General features: G+C 48.7%; 1 protein-coding gene across 3 annotated transcripts in view; it reads left to right on the top strand.

The window, feature by feature from the left end:
• Nucleotides 1-9,446, top strand: part of MECOM (MDS1 and EVI1 complex locus) — a 193,949-nt gene that overhangs the window by 146,544 nt on the left and 37,959 nt on the right. The window lies entirely within an intron of this gene.

The following is a 9,446-nucleotide window of genomic DNA, read 5'->3' as shown; positions in this document are numbered from 1 at the left end:
GATAATGCTGCCGTGTAGTTGCATGTATGGGGCTGTGGATTTGAATGCACACGCGTGTGAATATTATTATTCCTTCCCATACGCTTTGCTGGAACTCGTAATACTCGTAATATGCTGAACTAGGATCTTCAGTGGTTTTCTTTTTCTTTTCGTTTATGGCACTTAAATCCACTCTTTGTTGGGCTGAAATGTTATTTATCCTTGTGTGTTGGAAAAAAGGCTGGGAGAGGCGGAGGAAGGACACAGTGAGGCATTTTGTTTTCAATTATGCTGATGAGTTATTAGGTGTTTCTTAAATCAGGGTTCGCTTTAGTCTGCGGATAATGTATGCCATTATGAAATATTTTAATGGGTGAAGTTAGGTTAAGAAAGCTATGCTTCTTTAAAGTAAAATGTCTGAAAAAGCACTGCAACAACTGGTTGTGAATTCTTGTTTCCAATTTAAACTTTGCTACCTGCAAAGGTAGGATTTGATTCATTTTGTCAGTGTTTCATTTTTCACCGCTTAATTAACTGCATCAGGTGAACGTTAAAGATTATCTTTATCAGATTTAATTGCTTTGACAGTATTGAAAGAAGAATCACCACCAGACACAAAGCTTCAATTAGAAATCGTTCTTTCTAATCAAATTCCTTAAGTATAGGAAATGAATGTGAGACAGCCTGCTATTTCCAGCGCAGCATTAGGTATTTTGCTCGTGCGAGATAGTCAATTAAAACCGGTTTAAATAACTTTTTCAGAAACTACGCGAAAAGGTTTTTTTAAATTTTCAACTTTCGCAGTTCAGCCCTGAGCATATCTAAGGCAGAACCAGCCAGCCGACTGAGATATCGTTTCTTTTTGATGGGGCAGCTGGTTTAACTAAAGAAACCATAAAGATTATTAGTGAATGCAAAATACATTTTCCAAGTTGAAATATGCTTTACGCTGAGAAACGATAAATTCCCTCAACGCTCAGCATTTACGGAACAGCGATACGGAAAGGAAACTATATAGATGAATAGAAGCAGCAAATTCAAGTATTTTATGTTTAATAAGAGCTGGCGTAGATGGGAAGGATTAGAAGCGGAATCACGTGCGTTGGTCAAAGCAACTTACTGTCTTTGCGTCGGTATTGGGATCTGCAGCTGAAACGCCACGCTGGGCTGCAACATCAGCATCTACCTCTGCGACGCAGACACGCACCCGCGTTTTGACGTTTTTGGAAGGAAAGTTATGGCGCTTGTAACTTTCTCTTTTTTTTCGTGTTTACATTTCTGAGATTTGGTAATGGTGGCTGTACTGCTGCCAATAGTTTCTTTCATTCACTGGAGACTTGTTATTTATTTTGCACAGTATCGTGCTGTTCATAATTCCATATTTTTATAGCTTATTGTTGCTGAGATTTGCAAATTAAGAATTGGTTGCCTTTCAAGTAGCATGTTGCGAGCTGGGCGCTGTCAGCAAGAGATTGTTGTTCATTTGGCCCTCTGGAAACGCTGCAAATTTAACCCACAAAATTGTACGTGCGCTCCAACGTTTTATGACCAGAGCCTAAAAAGTTAATGCTAAAAATGTGCTCTCGAATCTTAAAGCAAAAAAGCCTTTCTAACAGCTCCTCCTTCTGCTTTCTTCTGGCACAAGCTCACCAGAGGTAATATAAAATATAATGGGAAGGCAAACTGGGAAATGGACATTACATGGCCAAACGTGTGCGTGTACGAGGAGTGACAAATGGGAGTCAGGACGGAGCGTGCGTATGTGCCCGGGTATAAGCTGTGTGGGGCTGCCTTGGGTCACTCTGCTGATGTAGTTCCTAGAAAAAAAAAGAGAGGGGGGAAGGAAAAAAAAAGAAAAAAAAATAGGAGCGCAGGCTGGGAAGATTGGATGTGCAGGGAGAGGAAACTTTGGGTGAAGGTACTTGTCTTGCGAACTGGGAGAGCAGGAACGCCCTTATCCTGGTGCCTGACGCGCCTCCGGCGCTGGGGGGGTGGGGGGGGGGGGGGTACCCTGGTCCTCCCCCCCATTTCCCCTGGGAATAAGAAGCACCTCAGCAGCCCTCATCCCACAGGGAGCATCCCCGCTGCGGGAGACGCTGCTCGCTCCGGAGGCGCAGACACTCGATCAGCAGTAATTGTTCACCTCTAATTGCTTCAACTCATCTGTAAAATTCCCAAGCAAACATTGGGCTGTACCTGAAACGGTGTAAGATCCCGCCAGCGCTCCCAGCCTCATGCTGCCCGCAAGTTTATGCTGCTAAATTCAAGCTTGACTGACAGACAGGTATGATTCCCAGATTGCTCGAGGCAGGATTTGGATGAATCTCAGGGCGACGTGTAATCCAGTCGCTCTGCTAAGCTCTACCTTCTGTATTTAACAAAAAGAGTGAAAGGAAAAACATTTTTTTGGTGTTTTCTCTCTCTCCTGGACTTTTTTTCTGAGACATACCACCCCACCCCCCGACTCACGGTTGAGGTTAGGTTTCATCACTTGGGATCAACTTTACAAAGGGCCTGGGCTTTTTCTTATGGCTGTATAAATGAGCTTTGCTGAGATGAACAGCTCGATAATGGTGGGATGCAGTCAAAACATGCACGCTGGATGCAACTCGTGTTTCATTTGATTGGAGGTGGAGTAGGGTTTAAAAGCTGCATTTTTTTGTTTTTCTTTTTTTTTTTTTTATTTCAAATGAGGTCGAGCTAGGATTTCTCTTTGCTGTCTTCCTATTATCTCCTGTCATACCCAATCTAACCTGAACGTATGTAATTCAAGATGTATATGAATAATAAAATTCCACAAACAGGGCACTCTCATTTTTTCCTTTCCCCAAAGAGACTACAGTGTGTGCAGAGCTGCAGAGAGTCTTGTCGCTGTTATTGCCCTGGAATGCGTTTTTTCAGCTCAGAGTCGGGATTCAATACCAGTTTCTGCTAACTTGGACGATTCCCCTCTTGTTATCATTAAACGTCTATTAGTTCAACTTTTTAATGACTTCAGAATGATTAGCCCCGTTAGGCTTTCTGGCAGCGCTGTCACCCCGGCAAAAGCATTCTTTTTAAATATATACGTTAATGAAAGTGCAGTTGCAAATCCAGCAGTGACCGTAGCAATGGCGTGTCAGGGGCTGTCACACGTTCCGGGCACGTTTTCAGGCTGGGATCATGATCACCTTCAAGCTATAAAAATAAATCCTTTTTTTTTTTTTTCTTCTTTTCTTTTAAGGAACGTAGATGGTAGCAGTTGGATTTAAAACGGCGGAATATTGTTTTTATCTTGCTTATAGCTTGCAGAGCTCTGACAGAGATACAGGCACAAACCACTGTGAAAATGCTCTGCCCTTCCAGGTCTCTTCCCGCCCCCCCAACGACAAAGCAGCTCCTGAAGGTTCCCTTTGGTTTATCCATGGAAAACTAAGTGGCTCAAGATCAGTTTATGGAGGTTTTGGTTTGCTGTGTGTGCTGAAATAGATTTCGGGGGTTCTTTTTTTTTGGTGTGTTTTGTTGTGTTTCCTTATACTCAAGTATATGCTGCTGCAACGGGAGAAAAACCAGTAGTGTTCCGCTCTTAACAACGTGCCCGGTGTCAGTGGTATAAACTCGCACGAGTGAACCTACTGCTGTAGGTTTCACCAGATCTGATCACACCTTACGGCGTTTTACAAACTTTTTTAAGCTGCAGACACAGCTTCGTGTTTCGGGTTTTACTGCCGCTGCCCCCTCCCCCCCCCCCCGCCAGTGCCTGCGGCGGGCAGAGGAGGGCAGAGGCTCCCCCGGCACCCCGAGCCACGCGGCCACCTGCAAAACTTGTGTATTTAAGGAATAGTTTTGAGGTTTTGTCGTCAGAGAGTGAAATTTAGGTTTTGGCTCTTGTGGGTCAGGAGGGCACGCGCACGCTGAGCTCATTCGGGGCCCTGTTCCGCCGTGATTCTTCCTATGAGTTATTAGTTTATTAAGCAAATAAAGCTTAATCCAGCTCCCAGTGAAAATCTGTCTCCAGTGGAGCGGGGTCGTGTTAGCGTAGGGCTGGTGGAACGAGGAGCTCGTCGGCGGTGATTTTCCACTTATCGCAGTCAGAGCTGAGGCTGTGGGTGACACTCCTGCCCCAGTCTTTACGTCTCCCCGGGTTATCCGGAGCTTAATGTGTTGGTGGTGTCACCGCTCTCGGTGTTGGCCTGTCCTGACGTGACCTAAAAGAAATTGTTTAGAACCAAAACCGGCAACCAGTTGTTGCCATTTCTGCACAGTGATAAGCTTTTTATCGATGATTCACGGTTAATAAAAGCAATAAGGCACGTTGTCTCTAAGCAAAAATGCCTTTTTTTTGCAATGGGAGCTGTCAGATCATACTGGTAGGTTTGCCAGACGGGGTGTGGAGGGTTATAGATGTCCACAGAGCCAGGACAAGGCTGCAGCTCACTTGACACTTCGTGTGGTTCACGAATGAAGGTGGGATGTTAGAAGACAACTGCAGGGTGAGGTCACCTCAGGAGGGGAGAACGAGTGGACGCGCAGAAGTTGGTGTTGGTGGTCGGTGACCCCCGAGCAGGAGATTTTGCAGGGCTGGAGCAGCTCGGCTGGATGTGGCAGCCCCTCACCCAGAGCCGGGGCTCTCACAGAGGCTAAAATTCACCTACGATGGAAGAAGACATCAGTGTCACCGGGGAGGTGGCCTACAGCCCCCAAGATGCTGAAGGGAGTGCCCAGCGGAGGGACACCCTGCAGCTCCCTCCCTCCCTTCAGGGGAGCAGGAGGCACCTTTTACCTCCAAAGGTGGAAAATGGGGATTCCCAGTGCCATTTCAGGAGAGCATCCTCACTCCAGCCCCTCCTGCTTGATCCACTTTGGCAGTTTCGGGGCATTTTGGAAACAAAGAAGGAAAAAGGCTTCACAGTCCTGGTGCTGAGGTGCTGTGGTGCTCCCCCACCATCTGGGCAGGATGAAGGGGAGAGTCCCCTCCTGTCCTGTCCCGGTCCCTGCCGGGGTCCCCCCACGCCCCCACGGCCACTCGCACGCAGGCACTTGCTGAGTTTCGCCTGTGGATTTTTGCTGAAGTTTTCTTTGGGCCTGATACAGCGCTCGGGAAGGAGTCCTCTCCGTTAGCCCTTGAAAAAACTCCAGTTCATTTCAATTTATCATTTGCCTGAGTATGGCAAGAAGAACCTGGCTCGGGTTTCATCACACAGTTCTCCAGCTGCAAAAGTTGTTCATCACAGGAGCTAAAATTGAAGCTTCGCCGTTTGGACCTTTTTCTTTCTTTTTTTCCCCTCAAAACACTTAATTGCAGCTCGTTGTGAGGTTATGCATCCGTTCATCCTTCTCGTTTTTCTGGTGGGCATAAATCCTGATTTTGTTCAAGCTCCTTGAACATAACGCTTATTATTAGTTTTGGACGTTTAATTTGTTTTGCTTTTCAGGCAAGTTCCACTCTTGCTCCGGAGCGGCGCGGGCGCGAATGCCAGTTGGCAATGTGCACGCCGCCTCTCTGGCCGCTCGCTTTCCTGCCCCGGCTCGGGGCACGCTCCCCTCCGGTGCTCCAGAGCCCCCAAAGGTGGCCGGGAGCCCCCAAAGGTGCCTTGCTCGAGGTGCACGTACCCGTGGCAGAGGCCAGGAGCCCATCAGGTGCTGGATGTTGGCGCAGGAGAAGCAGTGTAGGGCTCTGGTGGGCTTCAGCAGGCTTTCCCTGGGGTGTGCTCCACCATCTGTGTCTTCTCTTCCTTCCCACCATCCCATCCAGAGTGGGTCCTCTGCTTGGTCCTCCCGTTTGCACCAGCGTGGTACACAACAGCATCACTCGGCGCCATCCCCCCGTGGCGCGGGCTGTGAGTTCAATACATCACCTGGGGCCTCCAAGGACAAGCAGCGCCAACTCTGAGCGGCAGCATCTCTCGCCTGCCCTAAAATCTGAATTTCCCAGACAGCACTGGGGCGCGTGCAGTGTTTTCCGAAGCTCTCGCACGCACGGGAATAAAGGCTTTAGTTGGATGCAGCAGAATACAGCTCCTCTTCAGGGCTGAGCGCGGCAGATGCATGCGTCACAGCTGGTGCCTTTGCTCGCACGCAGCGGCTGAAGTGTCACTTTTTCCCCCCAAAGCGGCATCCTTTGGTTAAACCCTCCCAGGGGGAGAGAGGGGGGTTCAGAGCGAGCGGTGCGGCTCTCGCCGGGGGGGGGCAGGCGGGATGGCCGGGGCACTTCAAAGCACGCAGGAGGTGACGGCGGCCGAGCGCGCGGCCCCAGCCCGAGCTCACGGGGAGCGCGTTTTCGCTATTATTTCAATTATTACAACTTCCTGAATAGGTTGAAGGTCGTTCATAATTCACGCTTCTGTCATCTTTACACATGCCAAATGCAGTCTATTAAGCATAAATAAAATTTCAAGTGCCTGACCAGGAAAAGTAAACTGGGATTCATAACAATGAGGCCTTATTCATCCATTTAAAAGTAAATTGTGTGTGTTCCTTTTTTTTTTTTTGTGCCCCCCCTCTCCCCCCCCGCCCTTTCCCTTTACGGTTTTGCAGTTTGCGAGCTTTTATTTCTGCTCGGTAGCATAAATACATGACCTGCTGTGTAGGCAGGCACAGAGGACTGATGAGTTTGGCCTCCCCCAACTTCTCCCCACCCCAGACCCCCTGAACTTTGAAAGTGTTTCCAGATCTGGATCCGATTTTGCTCTTCCTATATAAACTGCAGTCACACACCGCTGATCCCAGGGCATGTGAAATGCGCATCTGGACTTTGCTTTTATTTTTTTTCCTTCCCCTCCCACCTCCTGCTCCTGGTCGTTCCTCTACCGTGCAGCAGCTCTTCTATGCTTGTGGAGGCAGACTGGTGCCTGCTTGCGCCGCGTGTGCGCAGGTTAACCCGAGATAGGTAACGGAACGGGTTTGTGGGGGGGTGGTGGTGAAGGGGTGATAGTTCAGAAATTTCCAACCTTTCATTAATTACAGTAGTCAGGACCGCATCCAAGAACTCCTCGAGCTTTGCAATTGAAAAGTCCATTTATTTTACATTAGCGTTTCCTAAGACAAAAAAACCCGCCTGCGGTAGAGGTTGGTGTTGTTGCAGCACAAGGGCAGCCGGGAGAGGCCCCGCGGGGCTGGGGGGGGGTCGTTTATGGGCTTTCCCATCTTTACAGGACCCCCACGCTGTCTCCCTGCAGTAGGATGCTGCTGCCTAAAAACTCGGGCAACGTGGTTCATTTCCACAGTTGGCTTCTCGCTTTTTCTCAGGCGGGATAATTCCAGGAGGTTTTAGGTGGGAAAAGTGAGAAAAAAGCTTTTCACACAAAGTAATAAGGACAGCTCTTAAAATCAGATTAAATTTACCTGCACGATCATTTTGGTTTAAAGTTCAGGATGTTTTATTTTAGATCCTCACTGGAATGCAATCTGGTATGTAAACTGTGCAGATGGGGAGGGGGGTGTACATATAGCAATTGAAAAAACTATTTTTAATAATAATCAAAGTTAGTATAATAATAATAATAATGATGATGATGATGATGATGATGCCAGAGCTGGAAGTCTGTCTCTTGGGCCTTGTTTTGGAGGGCGTTAGTTCTGAGATGCAAAAATAAAGAAACATCACTCCATCTAAACCATGGATTTTTTCTGGATCCTCCGCCTTGTCTCCCCGCTGAGGTACAGAGAGACTGGCCAGGTAGTTTCTGATGGGCAGCTTACGCATCTCTGATATTTTGGAATACCAAAGCAGACAGGACAATTGGCTGCAGTTTACACCCTGGTTAGGGATTTGTGCCACAGCTGCAAGAAAGATGCTGTTTCGTTCCGGGGCTTCCCGAAGAGAAGAGATGCACCCCAGCACAACGCTCCGTGAACAAGACTCTCTTTATGCCCATGTACGGTCCATGTGTCCTCCCTTTGCGACGTGAGGTGAAAAGGTCTGTCAAAATACCTTTGATGGGACAGAAAAAATACCGGAGAAGGCTTCGCTGTGGTTTGTCTTGGCTCCTTGGTGTGGATGCACCGCTGACCTCAGAAGAACAGCTGAGTTTACCCAACTGTGACACAAAACCCGGGAGTACCGAGGCAAGTCCTGGGCAGAGCTGTCCTGGGCAGAGCAGGAGCTTTAGCATGGTCCTTCTGAGATGGTGGAGGTCCTGCCTGGCCTCATGGTGGGCCTGATCCTGCTCCCACCCCAAGCGGGAGGTGGGTGCTGTTGCAGCAGGAAGGTTTGCAGAAGTCTCTCGGGTCGGTTCGCAATGGAAACGTGTTGTTTCCACCCAAAGCCAGCCAGTGACCAGGCTTATCTTCCACGGATCAGACTACAGCTTCACTTTCACGTCCGTGGAGGCCATTACACTTCTGGAAGAAAAAAGCCAGTTTTCAATACATTTATCTTAATAAATGGAAAACCAGGTATCGCTTAAAGCAAGTATTCACTGGATGCGGTGCTGACATCAGATTTATTTGCGGGATTTAAAAGCTGGCTTCGCTTAAATGCGTTTCGGCCTTTGATCAAATGAGCTGCGTTGCCCCAGCCGCATCCCCAGCACGCCGAAACCCGCGCAGCAGCCCCACGTCCTTCGGCACCGATGGCAGCGTCAGCTCCAGAGGGGATTGCGGTGCCGGGAGTTCACCTAGCTGCGTGAAGAGACATGTGTGGGACCCTGCCCTGGCTCTCTTGGCCCCCAAAATACTCGGTGGAGTTCAAAATCCCCTCGACAAGGGGTAAAAATGGCAAGCCCAAGCAGACCCAGCGGACAGTTCAACCAGGGTGGTGTGGAAGAGGAGGAAGGTGCCGCCTGGGCAGATCAGGCTGCCCATAAACTCCTTTTCATGGCTTTTATGGGGAAAATTGGCCATAAGCAGGGGGTTGTGGCACGGGTACCTTGTGCCTGATGTGTTTTGCCAGTGCTTCTGGCACCTGGAGAAGGGAGAGCACTAGGGCGGTGGGACGAGCGGCATTCACCGCCGCTGCCCTGCGCGCTTGCTCCAGAGCGGCTTTTGGGACAAGGCGAAGAAAAGAAAACAAATGCGGGGAAACGCATCGTAATTCGTTATTTTGAGATCTTCGGCCCATATCTGTGGGCTAAAGGCGGGTTGTGTGGAATGAAACGATTAGGCTATACGGCCACCTCCTGGAGGACATCGGTATGTGCTCCGCTGCCGGGGCCACCCGATGGGTGACGGTTCACGTGCGACCCGGCAAGGAGAATACCCACGCGTCTCCAGATGGCCGTTCCTACCTTGGGGCAAATGCATCTGTCTGACTTTAAACAGTGGAGGTGATTTTCTGCCTTTCTCCCCATGCACTGAATTGAGTATTGAGAGTTAAGAGTTTGAGAGAGAAACTTTTAAAAATACATTACTCTGAGAAAACGCAAATGCATCATTTTTTTTTAGCGTAGGAAACATAGCTGTCATGTGTTTTTGTTTAAAAAGGTCCGAGGAAGTTACTAACATTTATTTGAGCTGCTTCGTGGAGCTTTTTAGTGCTCTTCACATTT

Source organism: Charadrius vociferus, unplaced genomic scaffold (assembly GCF_000708025.1).
Source record: "Charadrius vociferus isolate BGI_N301 unplaced genomic scaffold, ASM70802v2 scaffold104, whole genome shotgun sequence".
In the NCBI taxonomy this organism is placed as follows: domain Eukaryota; kingdom Metazoa; phylum Chordata; class Aves; order Charadriiformes; family Charadriidae; genus Charadrius; species Charadrius vociferus.
Note: the sequence above shows the minus strand (reverse complement) of the source record. Positions and strands in the feature narration are given on the sequence as shown.